General features: G+C 43.4%; 1 protein-coding gene across 1 annotated transcript in view; it reads right to left on the reverse strand.

The window, feature by feature from the left end:
- The window catches only part of Smyd3 (SET and MYND domain containing 3), a 550,757-nt gene that overhangs the window by 56,940 nt on the left and 476,443 nt on the right, over positions 1-17,374 (reverse strand). The window lies entirely within an intron of this gene.

The following is a 17,374-nucleotide window of genomic DNA, read 5'->3' on the forward strand; positions in this document are numbered from 1 at the left end:
AGGCTGGGGCCAATGGCTGTTCACCAAGTGAGAAGCAAAGAATGCTGTAGTGAGCTGTGGTCCTTACCAGAACTTCTGGTAAATCGAGGTCCTGGGAAGGGTAGAGACAAGGATGGGAGAGGCAGGGGGAGAGGGGATGAAAAGTAGCCTCAGCAACCTCTGTATTAAATTGCTTTTAAATTCTGTTCTCTCTCCACAGGAGCTTGTGTATATTGCACAAGCTGACCTGGAGCTTGCAGACCTGAGTCCACCTACCATCCTGAGTGCTGGGCCTCCACATGTGTGGCACCACACCACTGATCTCTGAACCTATCACTATTGCCAGCCTGGAGTGACAACATCACTTGGTGATGTAAGGGGCTTGGTGAGTGTGAAACTCCCTCAAGCCCATTTCCCCATCAGTGTGAGGGGTACCTTGGCCTGGAGCTGCCTGGAGGCTTCTGTTAGCTCTGGATAAATGAGCCCAACCTTCCAACAGACAGAAACCATCTCCTCCAGGCATCACCGGCTCAGATTTCTACTCAAAACACATAGAGTGTGTCTGAAGAAAGGCAAGCATGAAATAGACTGCATTGGAAAGTTGAAAAGCAAGGAGGGTCAGTTAATTCTCTGAGAAGACTCTGCAGCTTGACACAACGGCATGCACGATTCACCTCTGCAGGGCAGACATTGATTTTCCCACCTGGGAGCTGCACTGAATTAGCCGGCGGCTGGAAGTCCGATCTCCATGATCTCCAAGCCCTTTCAGTCCCCATGGAACTTACGTTTTATTTAAAGTCTATGAAACAACACGAGATGAAAAGTCTTACTGAGAAACTGAAATGGAGAAGAGGATTCAGCATTTCTGTTGCTCAGAGAAAGTAATTTAAAAGGTATTTCATAACTGAAACTGAGGTACGTGAGGGCGCGCAGATTTCCTGGCTCAGTTCCTCCTGGGCAAAAGGGCAGTCTCTCTCCACCCACAGCAACGACAGGGCCACTTCGAGGAAGACCCTGTCCCTTGTCCTAGGATCACAGACACAGGTTTCACTCTGAAGCTGCCCATCATCTTGAAGGACAGGGAGTGGGAAAAATGTTTCAAATGTGAAATATTTCACCCCTTACTGGGTATGTGGCCTTGGGTAAGGCACTCAGCTCTCCCAGTCACAGCTTTCAACTCTAAATGGAGACAAATCACATCTGTTGTATGCAGAAGGACAGATTTAGGTTTAATAAGGGAGGTCACACAGTTAATAAAAGAAAAGGTATCAAATTTTGAATGGTTGGCTGAAGCATTTGTCAAAAGATGGCCTTCTGAAAAGGAGTTGGAGATGCCTGATATCCCTTGACTTAAGAGTTGATTAGGAGATTTTAAGGCTCAGGAAAATTGCAATGTTAGAGTGGGTACTCTGTGTAAAACCTAATCCTCCACAGTGGGAAGGCCCAGAAGACATGCCCTTCACTAATTCTACAAGACACAGGATAGTGAGAGGGGCACCAGCACAGTAGAAGAGCTTTGTGGTCGCCTTTTTTTTTTTTTTCGTGGCAGGCCTGAGGGTTGGAGAAGCTGCTGTTCAGTAGGATAAATTAAATGCAATGGGTTCAGTTGGGTCCCAAAGTAGCAGGGGCCAGGTGACAGTACTAAATTGCCAAAAACAAGGCAATCCTAGTTATTGTAATGGCAGCAAGGACAACCCAATGACAATAATGAGCTGACCCATAAATGGATAGCACCGGCAAAGGAGTTTTTATCATGGTGTGACCTGAGTGAACCTTTGGTACTGGGTACTCAATCATGATGTTTCCAGGCATGAAACAGATTAAACAAACAAACAAACAAACAAACAAACTGCTGCATTTTGTTTGATTTATATAAGCAGAGAAATTCTCAAACATATGAAAGGAAGGCTACATTGGATTGTGGCAAATGGAAATCTCGGCCTGTGAACCAATTTCTAGACTTGAGCTAGTTTGCAGACCCAGAATACCTTGTATGAAGGGGTGCTCAGGTTCCCCTAAGGAAAGATTTTGATAAAATGCCTATAAGTTTTGCTGTTAGCTGTTCTCCAGTCCTGCCCTTGACAGACCTAGAGCCTTCTACAAGGGTAACTGTACACTGGGAGAAAGAAAGCATTCAGACTTTCTGGGATCTTTTGGATACTAGATCTGAATTGATGCTGATTCTGGGAGACACCTAGAAACATTGGGGCCCCTGAGTTAAAGTAGGAGCTTGTGGAGGTTGGTTGATTAATGGAGTTTTGGTTGAAGTCTTACTTGCAGTAGGTCCAGTAGGTCCCTAACTTATCCTGGAGTGATTTCCCCAGTTCTAGTATGTATGATTGGGACAGACATATTTCCAAGTTGGCAGAATTCCCACATTGGTTCCTGGACCTATGGAGTGAGGGCCATTATGGTTAGAAAGGCCAAATGGAAGCCATTAAAGTTGCTTTTACCAGGATTATGGTGAATCAAAGACAATATCACGTCACAGGAGGAATTTCAGAAGTTAGTGCCACCATCAAGGACTTGAAAGATACAGGGTAGTGGTTTCCACCACATCTCTGTTTAACTCTCCCATCTGGCCAGTGAGAAGACAGATGGATCATGGAGAATGATAGATGACTATTGAAAACTTAATCAAGTCATGACTGTGATTACAACTGCTGTACCAGATGTGATATATAGATTAACACATCTCCTGGTATATGATATACAGTTATTGACCTAATGAACACCTTTTATTTGGTACCTGTCCATAAGGACCATCAGAAGCAATCTGCTTTCAATTGGCAAGGCCAACAGTATACATTTACATTTTACCTCAAGGATGTACTCTCTAGCCTTGTGTCATAAATTAATTGAAAGGGATTATGATCATTTGTTTCTTCCACAAAATATCACATTGGTCCACTAAATCGATGACACTGTGCTGATTGGACCAAGTGTGCAGGAGGAAGCAACCAGTTTAGACTTCTTGGTAATACATATGTCAAACCAAAATTCAAGCGCCTTCTAGATAAGTAAAATTCTTCTTAGGAGAAGGGTCCAGTGGTTTTCGACATTCAGAGATATTCCAAGATGAAAGGTAAGTTATTGCATCTGGTCCCTTCTACCACTGAGAAAGAAGCATAATATTTAGTGGGCCTATTTGGATTGTGAGACAGAATATTCCTCACTTGGATGTGTTACTCCAGCCTACATACCAAGTGACTCAGAAAGCTGCTAACTTTGTGTGTGTGGGGGGGAGGGGAGCTAAAATAGGAGAGGGCTCTTCAACAGGTCCAGGCTGCTGTGCAGTTTGCTCTACCACTTGGACCAGTGGGCCTGATGGTACTTGAGGTACCAGTGGCAGGTAAGGATGTTGTTTCTAGTATTTGGCAGACCACTACAGGAGAATCACAGAAGACACTTTTGGGATTTTACAGCAAGGCTCTACCTCCATCTAAAGACAACTATGTTCCTTTAAAGAGACAGTTCTTTGCTTGCTATTGGGTCTTAGTGGAGACTAAATGTTTTATAATGGGCTACTAAATAACCATATGATATGAACATTATCTGAGTATGTACACAGCAGCTATCCATTTTCAAAAGATATTGGTATATACATGATCAGACCTGAGCAGGACCTGAAAGCAAAAGCAAGTTACATGAAGAATTTGCCCAAATGCTTATGGTTTTTAGTCCCATTACGATGATGTCTGCTGCCACACATGTTCTTATAGCCTCACAAGGTGTTGCTTATGATCTCTTGACTGAGGAAGAGAAGACTAGGGTCTATTATACTGATGTTCCTGCCATATTATACAAGCATCACCCAGAAATGGGCAGCTGCAGCATTACAGCCCCTTTCTGGGACAACACTCAAAGATACCAATGAAGGGAAATCTTGACAGTGGCCAGAACTTTAGGCAGTACATGTGGTCATAGTCTTTGTTTGGAAGGAGAAGCACCTAGATGTACAATTGTCCACTGGTTCATGGGCTGTAGCCAAGTGTTGGTTCGATTGTCAGAGACAGAAAGAGCATAACTGGAAAATAGGTGAAAAAGACATCAGGGAAAAAGCATGTGGATAGATCTCTTCAAAATGGCTAAAGAATGTGAAATGACTTGTCTCGAGTAAATGTTCATCAAAAAATGACTTCAGTAGAGGGAGTGTTCAACTGTCAAGTAGATAGGATGACCCATTCTGTGAACCATCAGCCTCTTTACCCAGTCATCCCTGTCACTGCCCAATATGGGCCATGAAGAAAGTGACCATGGTGGCAAAGGTGGGGTTATGTATAGACTCAACAACATGGATTTCCACTTACTGAGGCTGACCTGGCTACAGATGAGACTGAGCCCCAGGTATGGCACTGTTCCCCATGGTGACTAGCCACTGACCTGGTGGCAGGTTGACTACACTGGACTACTTCCTCTGTTGAAAGGATAATGGTCTGTCCTTACTGGATCAGATACTTATTTTGGTTATAGATTTGCTTTCTTGCATGTAATGCTTCTGGCAAAACTACCATGGGTAGACTTACAGAATGCCTAATTCACTGCCATTGTATTCTGCACAGTATCATTTCTGATGAAAGAACTCACTTCACAGCCAAAGAAATGTAACAGTGGGTCCATGATCATGGAATCCTCTGGTCTCACTATGTTCTCCACCATCCTGTAGCAGCTGGCCTGATAGAAAGATGGAATGGCCTTTTGAAGACACAGTTACAGTGCCAATTAGGTAACAGCAGCCTGGACAGAAGGGACAGGATTTTCCAGAAGGTGCTGTATGATTGAAATCAGTGTCCAATAATATGGTACCGTCTCTTCCATAGCTAGGATCCATGGGTCCAGGAATCGAGGAATGAAAATAGGAATAGTTTCATTCATGATCAACCCTAGTGATCCACTTGGAAAATTTTTGCTTCCTGTTCCCTTGACCCAAAATTCTGCTGGCCTAAAGTTTTGGTCTAAGAGTGAGAAGTGCTCCTACCAGGAGCCACAACAAACATTCCATTGGACTGGACACAGATGGCACCCTGGCCACATTGGGCTTCTAATGGCCTTAAGCCAACAAGCTATGAAAGGAATAACAGTGTTTAGAGGAATGATTGATTCAGATTACCAAGGAAAAAATTGAATTGCTTCTCCACAATGGAGATAAAGATTATATCTGGAGTACAGGAGACACTCTAGGGTGTCTCTTGTAGCACCATGTTCTGTGATTAAGATCAATAGGAAACTATAATAGCCTAATGCAGACAGGATAAGAAAGGGTACAGATTCTTTAGGAATGAAGGTATGGGTCACTCCTCCAAGAAAAGAGTCAAAACCTGCTGAGTTCCTTACTGAGAGTGGAGGAAATACAGAATACTTAGTAGAGGAATGTAGCTATAAGTATCATCTAAAGCCAGTGGACCAGTTATAGAAACAAGGATTATGACCAATGGGTGTTTCTGTCATATTTTGTTAAGAATGTATTTTGTATGAAAATTTTTATTTTCTTTCCTCAATTTCCTTATTAAGAAATGCAGCATCAATTAAGAAAATTTTAGTTGTTATACTTAAATTTGGAGATAATCAAAAGAATGTCCCTCAAGGAACATTGCCACCTATTATAAAATTTGTAATGTGTCTGTGGTTATATGAGAGATAGTTAAATCATTTTAGGTAGAATTACCACCTTGTTGAATGTATAACATGTTTGTGATTGTATGTTGGATACTTATATCATGTTAAGCATAAATATGACCAGGTTACTGTTTTCATTTTATAAGGAGATATTATTGTGTGTCAAGTTAATAGTCGGTGGTTGTGATAGCTATTCTTGGTTGTCAACTTGACTATATCTAGAATTAACTAAAACCCAAGTGGCTGGGTTCACCTGTGAGGAATTTTTTTTTATCAGTTAAATCATTTGAACTTGAAAGACCCATTTTTAATATGGGTCTTTTGAGGTAGGAAGATATACCTTTAATTCAAATTTTTTAGATGAGAAGATCCACATTTAATCTTGGCCATGCCTCCTGCTGACAGCCTATATAAAGGACATGGAAGAAGGAAGCTTGCTTTCTTTGTCTGCTTGCTCTTGCTGGCAAGTCTATTCCTTCACTGGCATTAGAGTCTACTTCTTCAGGATTCCAGCATATGCTGTAGATCAGCTAAGACATCCAGCCTTGTGAACAAATCAACTACCAGATTATTGGACTTTCTGTCCATAGACAGCCATTGTTGGACTAGCTGGACCACAGCCAATTAGCCACTCTAATAAATTCACAATGTATATATTAATTCACTGTATCAGTTCTGTCCCTCTGAACTCTAGATTCTAGAAAACCCTAATATAGGAACCATCCCTCCTACCTACAGCAACACCAGGGCCAACTCAATGTCTACCTCACTATGTGCATTGAATCTACCAAAGCATACCTACTGTGTGCACTAAATCTACCAATGCAAAATACCTACAGTGTGCCGGGTCACTCATGCAGGAGACAACTGTAAACAGAACACACTCTATTCTACCACATCATCATCTACAACAGAATGTTCTCTAACCTTGGTCAAAGTGAACCAGTAGAGCACAAAGCAGCAGGACAGCCCATCTGCCCTAGTTCCTCTCTGGCGTCTCTGGGGTCCTGATCCCACCTCTGATTTTCCTTCCTTCCCTACCACTGGCTTCTTACTGGCTTCCATTCTGAGAGCCCAGAGGCATAAGCCAGGCTTTTTAATCCTTTATTTCAAATATGAAGGTATAGTCACTGCCAAGGGTAGGGGTGGGATCAGGTGTTGTTTGAAAGGATTAGAGAGTATGGGCATATACTTCTGGGGGGACATCAAAGCCACTCGACTGTTTCTTACATGGAGGGGTTATATATATGTGATTTATATCAATAAAGTTTTTTAAAAAATATAAGCAACCAAGAAATACCACAAACTCAAAAAATTATTAACAAGAAAAACAGAGCAAGTAGAGCAAACACTGAACTTGCAGAAAATTAAGATCGTCTAGCAAATGAAAGAGAATTAAAAAAAATACTTAGGTTTCTAAGATGCAGAATCATCTTTTAAACAGAAGTTAAAAAAAAAAAAAGAAGGAGGGGGGAACAATACACCAAAGATCAAGATTGTATCCTTGAAAATTAAAAAATAAATTTGATGAAATACAAAATCCAATTAATGACCTGGAAGATGAAAACTTAGACAGCCTCTAGAACACAAAGCAAGAGATGCAAGACATAGAAACGTGGCTTAACACGTGACCAGTGCATCTTCAGAAAAACAGAAGGCTAAATTAGAAAAGAAAATAGACAGATTTCAACAGAGATAATATCAAGACAAGACTCTTTAAAACAAAATGGCCTTGCATGAATGAAAGAAAAGAACGCTTAGGCCTAAACACATCAAAGAGCCATTCCTGACAGCTCTCTGAAGGACAAAGTGGGCAGATCAAAGGAAGTGAGTCCAACAGGCTCCTGAGACAATGCTCACAGGAGCCTGGCAACAGGTCTTTGTGCCTGTCATTGAAAATGACTTTGAATTGAGAATTTTATGCTCAAGTCCTCTGTGGTGAGTGAGACAAGCCTCCATCTTCTATAGTCAGAAACAAGTTCAGAGAATGAGAAAATCTGTAGTATGCTGTTTGATGTTTCAAGGAAGCCAATAAAAGAGGAATGTTTTTAATGTAAAGTGTGATAAGAGTTGGAAAAAAGTAATATATTTAGTTTCTTAGGCTTATATACTGTTTGTTTATTGTTTGTTTGTTAGGTTCCTACATAGCAAAGGCTGGTTTTGAACTTGTGATGTAGTCAGGACCGACCTTCATGCCTGACAACTTCATCTTCCCAATGTTGTGATTACAAGCATGTACCACTACCCGTGTGTGCATGCGTGCATGCATGTGTGCATGTGTGTTAAAATAATTTCATTAGTAGATGAAAGTTTGAAAATGTTACTTATGGGCTCAAAACAAATAGGAATAATGTCAAGGAGAATTCAAAAGAAGCAGTGAAGGGAGGAGAACAGCAGCAGACGCAGCTGGATAGGTGGGCTAGTAGTCAGAGAGGCATCCCTCTTGGTCAGTCATCCAGATTGAACAGTTCCAATGACACTGACAAGTGACTGCTGGCAAACTTACATATCCTGAAACAATGTATTGTGACCTGGCTTTGGATGGGGCTTGGTAACAGCAAAGTGACCTGAAACCACTATTCACAAGCTCAGAGGAACTTACTTTGGAAAATACTATTTAAAGAACAAAGACATGTGCCTGTACTTGGGGTCCTGGGGACAGAAGGCTCATGGATGATCAAGAAGCAGGTCACAGGGACTGAATAACACTCCTTGACAGAGATTTTGTGTTTCTATAAACCCAGATAGAATACATTGTATTCGGCCATCACAATGTTCCTATTAGTTAATTTTAGATTAGAAGCTGTCTTCTCACTGCAAATTCATGAGTGCGAGTGGGGTACTTGCTTTCTTTCTGTTCTCTGGGTCTCTGAGGGCCTGGGCAGGAGCCCCCTGGTTTTCTCTTTCCCACTTCCTGGTCAAGTGAAAAGGGCCACACAGGGCTGGCAGGCAACCCTGAGCTTACAAACCCACGGTGGTCAACGAACCTAGACAACTAGAGACAGTGCGGGGGGGCGGGGGTTGGGGCAGGAGAGTGTGGAGGAGCAAGCAGTGCTTTGCAAACTGACTGATAAATGCCAGCTTTAAAAGGCAGCCCCTCCCCAGAATGGCCTCTGATCTAAGACAGTGTAGTCACCAAATGGATCTCTCAGTTCTCCAGCCTTAGAGGTCTGGATGTTTATTAAAATCAAACTTCTTATAGTTAGAAACTATTTTAATTTAAAAAATATATTCCATACAGCTAGTCAGAATGCTCTGTACATATCAGTATATACACAGATGCCCCTCGTGTACCTGTATAGAAATAGATGTCATTCGTACTAACTTACCACTATCTAAACTCTAAGTGTAACTTTTGCTTTACCCCTGCTCTTTTTTGATACCAAACAAATGTTTCTGATTAAAATGATGGTTTTGAGTTTGGATTAGTCCCCTGAAGTATTATTTATTCTTCCCAGGTTTGAATCTGTTGAAAAATATGATTACATAAGTTCTATTTATTAATCTTATTTGCTCAGATAAAAATGATGACTTAGGACCATGTTTTAAAGGTCACTTAGAGACATATCCCTACTCACCTCCCCTGAAGGGTCCACCAATCTGCTAATAACCAGGGAGCAGAAACGGCTGCTTCAACGGTGTAACTAAATCTCACCAGTCTGTATTTTTCTATCTATAGAAAATGTACCAGAGAAACTTTCAGACTTCTTGCTGAAATCCAGGTGTACTCTTCTGGTGGCATCTCCAACATGAACAAAACTGTCTACCGGCAGAAATAAATGATGCACACCAGGGGCCAAGAACCTTCACAGAACCTTCACATGCTGAGTGAGCACGCCAGCTCTGTGGCTTGGGTCCCACAGATGTGACCTAGCCTTCCTCCCAGATCCACCTTTTCCTCTTATAATTAAGTCTTTCTTCAAAGCAGCCAGCTTGGTCCAAGCGAGCTTTGCCGCTGCCTCTGAGATTGTAGGCATTGGCTCTTGCAGAATTCCGATGCTGCTTTCTCCGTCAGTTTGCTTTATTGGCCTTTGAGTCTCTTTCCTCCCTTTGAATTATTTTTTTTAATTTTTTTATTGGATACTTTATTTACATTTCAGATGTTATCCCCTTACCCCACTTCCCCCCATTCACCCAGGAACCCCTTATCCCATCCCCCCTCCTCCTGCTTCTATGAGAATGTACCCCCAGCTAACCCCCGACTCCCACCTCCTCACCCACGAATTCCCCCACACTCAGCATTCAGCCTTCATGGGAAAAAGGATCTCCTCTCCCACCTATGCCCAGCAAGGCCATCCTCCCCTACATATACAGCTGGACCCATGGGTCCCTCCCTATGTTCTCCCAGGCTGGTGGTTTAGACTCTGGGAGCTCTGGTTGGTTGGTATTGTTGCTCTCCTCATGGAGCTGCAAACCCTTTCAGCTCCTTCAGCTTCTTCTCTCTAACTTCTCCATTGGGAACCCCCTGATCAGCTCAATGGTTAGCTGTGAGCATCCACCTCTGAATATGTCAGACTCTTGCAGACCTCTGAGGAGACATCCATATCAGGCTCTTATCAGCATGCACTTCCTGACTTCCACATCAGCGCCTACTTTTGGTGACTGCACATGGGATGGATACTCAGGTGGAATGGTCTCCAGATGGCCCCTCCTTCAGTTTCTGTCCCACACTTTGTCTCCATATTTGCTCTGATGAGTATTTTGTTACTCCTTCTAAGAAGGACCGAAGCACCCACACTTGGTCTTCCTTCTTCATGAACTTCATGTGGTCTGTGAGTTGCATCTTGGGCGTTTCAAGCTTCTGGGCTAATATCCGGTAATCAGTGAGTGAATACCATGTGTGTTCTTTTGTGATTGGCTTACCTCACTCAGGATGATATTTTCTAGTTCCATCCATTTACCTAAGAATTTCTTGAATTCATTGTTGAGTAATACTCCATTGTGTAAATGTATCACATTTTTCTGTATCCATTCCTCTGTTGAAGGACATCTGGGTTCTTTCCAGCTTCTGGCTGTTATAAATAAGGCTGCTATGAACATAGCGGAGCATATGTCCTTGTTATATGTTGGAGCATCTTCTGGGTATATGCCCAGGAGTGGTATAGCTGGGTCAGGTAACGCTATGTCCAATTTTCTGAGGAATTGCTAGATTGATTTCCAGAGTGGTTGCACTATCTTGCAGTCCCACCAACAATGGAGGAGTGTTCCTCTTTCTCCACACCCTCGACAGCATCTACTATCACCTGAGTTTTTGATCTTAGCCATTCTGACTGGTGTGAGGTGGAATCTCAGGGTTGTTTTGATTTGCATTTCCTTGATGACTAAGGATATTGAACATTTCTTTAGGTGCTTCTCAGCCATTCGAGTTTCCTCAATTGAGAATTCTTTGTTTAGCTCTGTATCTCATTTTTAATGGGGTTATTTGGTTGTCTGAAGTCTAATTTCTTGAGTTCTTTGTATATATTGGATATTAGCCCTATTTTCTACATGACACTTCACCAGGCTATTTCTTAGTGGAAGAACATCTTAGACACCATTCTTCCAGTTATCTTCCAAGCTCCTGGAGGATGGACATCCCATACCAAACCTATCTCCTGACAGAGCTGCTAGCACCTGTCTCTCTTATAACGATATATAGAGAGGCTCGAGGTGGTCTCTCTAAAATGCACACTGTTAAATACAGCTCTCAGCAGTGTGAGTGTGGTGACTCAGCTTTACAATCAAGCAAATCTTGTGTATCAGACAGCTTTCCTCTCACTGGGACAAAACACTAGCCCTACCCCCAATCAAGTGTGATGAGAAGGGCTTGTTTAGGGTCGTGGTTTCAGAGGCCTCGATCCACGGGTGCCTTGTTCTATTGCTTTGGGGCCTAAGATGAGGCAAGACATCAAGGCAATAACATGAGATAAGGCAAAGCTTCTCTTACCTCACAGCAGTGAGAACAGCAAGGGAGGGAGGGAGGGAGGGAGAGAGGGAGGGAGGGAGGGAGGGAGGACAAAAAGAGACAGGAGGCTAGAGATGTCAAGACTCACCCTTCAAAGGCACATTCCTCCAATTAAGGGCCACCTTCTAATAGTCGCTCAGCTATAAAATCATTAACAGATCAATCACTCCCTTGATGTAGAAAGAGCCACTGTGAGCCAATCAACTTTGACAACTGTGGGACCAAATGTTCAACACGTAAGCCTCTGGGGACATCTGATATCCAAACCAGAAATGAATTCCCTCTGACTAAAAGGCTTTTCTAAAAGAAGTAAAACAAATGTGCCTGAGTGTTGAGCTTGAGGCCATGGTCTACCATTGAAGAAGAAGAAGTCATGAGGATATCAGCTTCTTCCTTTGGAAGGCAGGACAGGCTAGGCTCTTCCTCAGTGGGGCTGTGAGGGTTACAAGGATGGGCAAATTGCTTGGACCACAGCAGGCTCTTAATAAATCACAGCAATCAGCCTTGGGTTTAAGGACGCTGAAAGGTGAAGGAGGGCTCTTCAGGTCCTTTTACCTACTCGTCTAGAAAGCCGAGGTTCGCAAATAGCTGAAGACGCTTTTATAGTTGGTGAACTCGATTCATCTCACTTTGGGAGAACATTACAGTGATACTTCCCATTACAAGTGAGAGCAGATTGTTTCCTCTTTAATTCTGAAGGGCAGTGTTAGTATGATTGGTATCTTTTGTGTAGACAGAGCAATTTCTATCATCCATTTCACTTTCTTCAGAGCAGGGTGCTGCCCCCACGCCCCCACCGCTACCAGAGCTGGGGCCTCCCTTGTTCTGGGGTTCTGGCTGCCCATTGTCTCTCTTAGCAGTTGGCTGCACCTCTTCCCTTGAATACATTGAACAATGAGAATATTAACCATTTTTCATGGCAGTCTGCTATAACAAGCTCAAGGGCTTTTTACTAACTAGTTCAGAGGGTGTTTTTCTGGCTAAGAATACCTTGGCTATCTCAAAAGCTGCAACTGCGATTTTGAAGGATCACCATCTTCTCCTTTTTCTCAAGGACCTCTTACTGTTCTTTACAAATGTTATCACCATTCTCTATAACTCATCACATTTATGAGGCTAGAGAAATCAGTTTTCTTTGTGCAATTTAGTTGACAATCCATTCACCCATCCTTGGGGAATTTCTAAAAAAAAACTCAATATGGATTTTATTCAGAATATACAAACAAATGGCATGGAATAATATATATACTGACTGAATGTTTATAATCATAAAGCATACGCTTTATATGTAATTCAAGTTAGTTTTAAACATTTTTAAGCCTTTCAACATTATATATATATCATTTTCTGTACACACACACACACACACACACACACACACACACACACACACATTCACACAGCCTACTTTCTCTTCCAAGAGGTGAGAAAAGGAAGAGAAATGGCAGCTTTGTAGCTAGCTGTAAGGGAAGCCAACCACAAGATTGATTCAATGGGAGGAAGACAACACATCTCCAAAGATTCCCTCAGTTCCACTCTCCCCCTTGCTTGCGCTACAATTTGTCGTAATAAGAAAGGGAAGATTTTCTGTCAGGAGAGCCAAAGAGCTTCTGTAATGCCTTGGGGGAAGTGTAGGAGACAAAGTGAGTGGAGATGGAGACTGTGTTTATGCTGGGAATGTTTTCATGAGTAGGAAGCCCAGAGATAATTTTTCAGAGCACACACACTGCTCATAGACATGGCTGAACACAAAACAAGTTTCCAGTGGTTTGGCCCCAAGGGTGGAGAATGGCTTTCTTCGTGGGAGTTTGTCCACTGTGGTAGAATTTGAAGGAAAGGGGCATTAGGATCTTTGACCCAGCATAGAGACTAGAATGCCAGAAAGAAAAATTGCCCACCAAGACAAGACAGACAGGCAAATAACAGGGTTCTGTAGTCTGCCGCATGAGCTGGCACAGGAAGTAGCAGAACTAGCAGTAAGACACTGTCCTAGAACATGAGTGACCTGAGCTGGGGTCAGGCAGTAGGTGAAGGTGCTGGCTTCTTTCCTTGGCCAGCTAGTGTCTACATGGCTTGTTAGGAAGGGAGTCTCCAGGGTGAACCCAGTTGCTCCTACACATGCAAGGGCTGCAGCATACCCTTGGAGCTCCTGAACTCAGATAGAAGCCCTATAAGCTAGAAGGCTATTTTTTTTTTCCAAGAATGACTGGGGACTTCTACTAGGCCCACACTCATAAAAAAATAGATGCAGAGGGACCAATCCTTGGGATGGGTAATTTTTACAAATAGGGAGGAGGCAGTGTTTAAGCTGAATATAGACTGCCAAGACTACGGGCCAACCTCTAATCCTTCTATAATCCCTTATTTACAGACCTCAAAATGAGACAGCATTTGGGGGTAGGGTTATTAAAGATGTAATTGGGTTAAAATAAAGCCTTTGTGGTGGGCCCTAATCCAATCTGCAGCTTTATAAAAAGAGATTGAGACAGATAGAAAAACCTCTGGGGCACCTCTGTACAGAGGGGTGCCATAGGGGAACATGATGAGAACATGTTGTTAAGGCATCCTGCATGAAATAATTTACTAGGTTATATCAGAGCATAGCAGACTGATGTCAAACTGGTATTCAGGGTCAGTAGTGCTAATAGGGAAGGCCTTAGCTGTAGACAGTGCTGTCTATATTTAGGGCCAGCAATGCTATAGGGAAGGTCTTAGCTTTAGACAGTCCTGTCTATATCAGGCTTTAAGGAGACAGAACAATGAATGAAATGTTAAGATCAGTCAGTCAATGAATCACAGGAAACAAAAGCACTTGATCCTAGGAGAAAATTATATCCATCACTGGTCCAGCCATCTCCCACGGCTCTCAGTTAACTGTAGTCTTGAGAAAAGCCATAAGTGATGGGCTGGTCACAAAAGGACTAGCAAAATGGCAGGTGGTACCACAGCAACTCAATGCCAGTGCTCTCTGGACTAGAGATACCTCCTGAATTGTAAACATGTCATGGCCGCCAGGTCCCAGCTATACTTTTCTTCTCCTCCTAACCCATTCTCACCGACAAGAAAGGACAGACAACTGGAATCCTGTTCCTTTGACTTTCTCTCCCCAGCACACCTCCTTTCTCTCAGTTCTCTAAGGGCAGAGGACCATGGGCATCTGTGCCCAGACCTCCAGTGTTCTTCCCATTGCTTCTTCTCTGCATTGCTCCCAGGTGACTCACACCATGTCACTTCCAGGGGCACGTAAGTACTATTTATGACCAAAATGAATATCAACAAATCTCATCCTAGGCTTTGATTAAGGGGATGGAGAAGCCCTGATATATTCTGAAATAAATTTAGATCAGGACAACTACTATTACTACTACTAAATGATAATGGTGATGATGATGATGATGATGACAATGACACATGAACAGATTCATCTTTTTCATATTCCCTTGAGGACCAAGTGGCCTTGTAGTGGGTAGGGTACAATTTGGGGATGACAGCTACCCAAATTTAAAATGAGCATGTTTTTAAATAGAGCAGGCAGCAGTTAGGAATTTGTACACTATGACATGTGGATCTGACCACATCAGCTCACAAAGAGGAATCAAATGGTTTGATCTGAACCATAGAATGGCTTGACGCAGTGAACAGACTGGAGATAAAATTATGGCCCAATTCTGAGATGACACAGCATGCTTCTGTTAAGAGAATGAGGTACGTATACAGACATTTTGTCTGTGGAAGACCTAATAAAATAATAATAATTAAAAAAAAGGTCTGTAGTAAGTTGCACCATAAAGTTAAGCAAGATCTCTTGGGTAAAAATAAGTGAGTGACAAAGCGGGGGTTGAAGGTAGTGGGCAGGATAAAGATGGCATCTGGACACATTGTCCTCTAAGGTCAGCAGTTCAAGCTTACCCAAGGTCACGACTGACGAAGTGCTCAGTGGAGGCTTGACCTCAATCTGGGCACAGCAAACAGCACATTGACATTGTCAAATTATCCCTGCAGATGGTAATCCAGTCACAGCTCAGTAGCCCGGGCCTCACTAACTGTCTGTGTCCTTGGCTAAGTGGCAACAAAGGCCGGCCTAGAGCAGCCACAGGCCAGTGTGTAGATGACTGACAGCATATGAAAGCCATCACCGCTTCCCATTCCCTTCCTGCTCCAAGGTTGTCAGGGGCTCTTGGGGCATCTCACCCATCGGTCTGTACTCGCAATTTCACTTGTCCTGAGCTAAAAGGAAAGGGACAAAGCATGTTCCTCGGGCCTCTTAACTGTGTCGGTTCTAGATCCCTCATTGTGTTGGCTCTACAGTCCCTCTGATGGCAAATGGCTCAAGTCCTCCTCACTGGAAGTGAGCCAGGGCAGCACTCTGCAGAACAATCCCTCAGAGCTCCAGGGACGAGAGACTGAAGCAAGCTTGAAAACCTGTGTCTGCATACAGGACAAAACACACATTTACAGGGGAAATGGGACTGGCCAACGCCACAAAAATGTAACTGAAAGTTTCTCACACACTAGGGAGTATGCCATGGAGGACTCAGCCTCACCTATGAGGAAAGTTTCTGTTTGACTTGAGTACTGGTTTGTCAAACTGACAGCTAAGTGGGGTCAAGTCAGTGTTGCGCAGAAGTCTCTGTGCACATGTACAAAAGAAGATTCAAAAATGCAGTCAGGACTGCTAGAGCTTACTGGTGGGGCAATTTTAATAGCTGTTTCAAGTTGGCCTTGGCAGGGTAGCCTGGATGTCAAAGAGAAAGGAATGACGAGGTAAGAATCTGCTTCAAAGGCCAGCCAGCCAAGGAGACGGGAACCGCTGCTGCCACAGAGCCTTGGAGAGAGGCAGAATTTCTCAGTCTGCAGCTCCTGGCCTGGGTCCATCCATTCACTGTGCTGCCTGTGTTCTGGGCTCCTGAGGCCAGGCCCCAGCCTTCAGAGACCGCGCCAACCATCACAGACTGCCTGCCACATCAACACTCAGTACGGCTGTGAGAAAGCAGCCCTATCTCTGTATTCAATTCATTCTTTCAGAAAACCCACAAGATTCCTCACCCTGAACACATCCCACTGCTCATGGGAAAGTCTCTGGTCTCAGCCCTCCAGGCAGCATCTTACATGTTAGATTAGAGCTGACTCAGACAGTTTCAAAGCTGTTCACCACAAGGGAACAAAAGCAGCCACCTGCCAAAGTCTGGAAACACCCTTGGGTCTGGAGCCACTGGGTGGCTTGTGGGACTCTGACACCTACCTGTTTACAGGGGCCTTGCTATCTCCAGGTTCTTCTAAGCTCACAACTAGTTTTGACCCAGATCTGACTGCTGACCTAGGGTCATGCAGGATGAATATCTTTTTCGATATTGACAGCCTAGATCCTAAACCTGCTGCTGTTCTTGACATGCAGATCAAGGTAATTTCCCCTCCCTGCTGTCTGTCACCTAAGGCTCCCCTCCAGTGGGGACAGGTAGTGCCCCACCTGCTTCCCTGAGAACCACTCCCTGTACCTGTTGTCCCATGTCCCATAGGTTAGACCTGGATCCTTCCCATGCCTCACCCTCTTTGGCTAGGCTGTGTATGCATCATCTGTAGAATGAGGAAGTTTACATCTTCCAGGAAAGATGTTCTGCTCTGCAGACACTATCCCCTTTATATTCCATGTATCCACTGTCTTCACTGTGGTGACCTGTCCTGTGGTGGGCACTGGGTAACTCTGATCTCAGATTATTCATCTGCCCTGGATTCTCCCTGCTGGCTAGTTCTCAGCCTCAATTTCTCTTCTTTACTCAGGGAAAACTGTTGCTGCACTGCCCAACCTTTAGCACTTGACTTCAGCCTCCCTTTCCT

This window comes from Grammomys surdaster, unplaced genomic scaffold (assembly GCF_004785775.1).
Source record: "Grammomys surdaster isolate TR1022 unplaced genomic scaffold, NIH_TR_1.0 126051, whole genome shotgun sequence".
Taxonomy (NCBI): Eukaryota; Metazoa; Chordata; class Mammalia; order Rodentia; family Muridae; genus Grammomys; species Grammomys surdaster.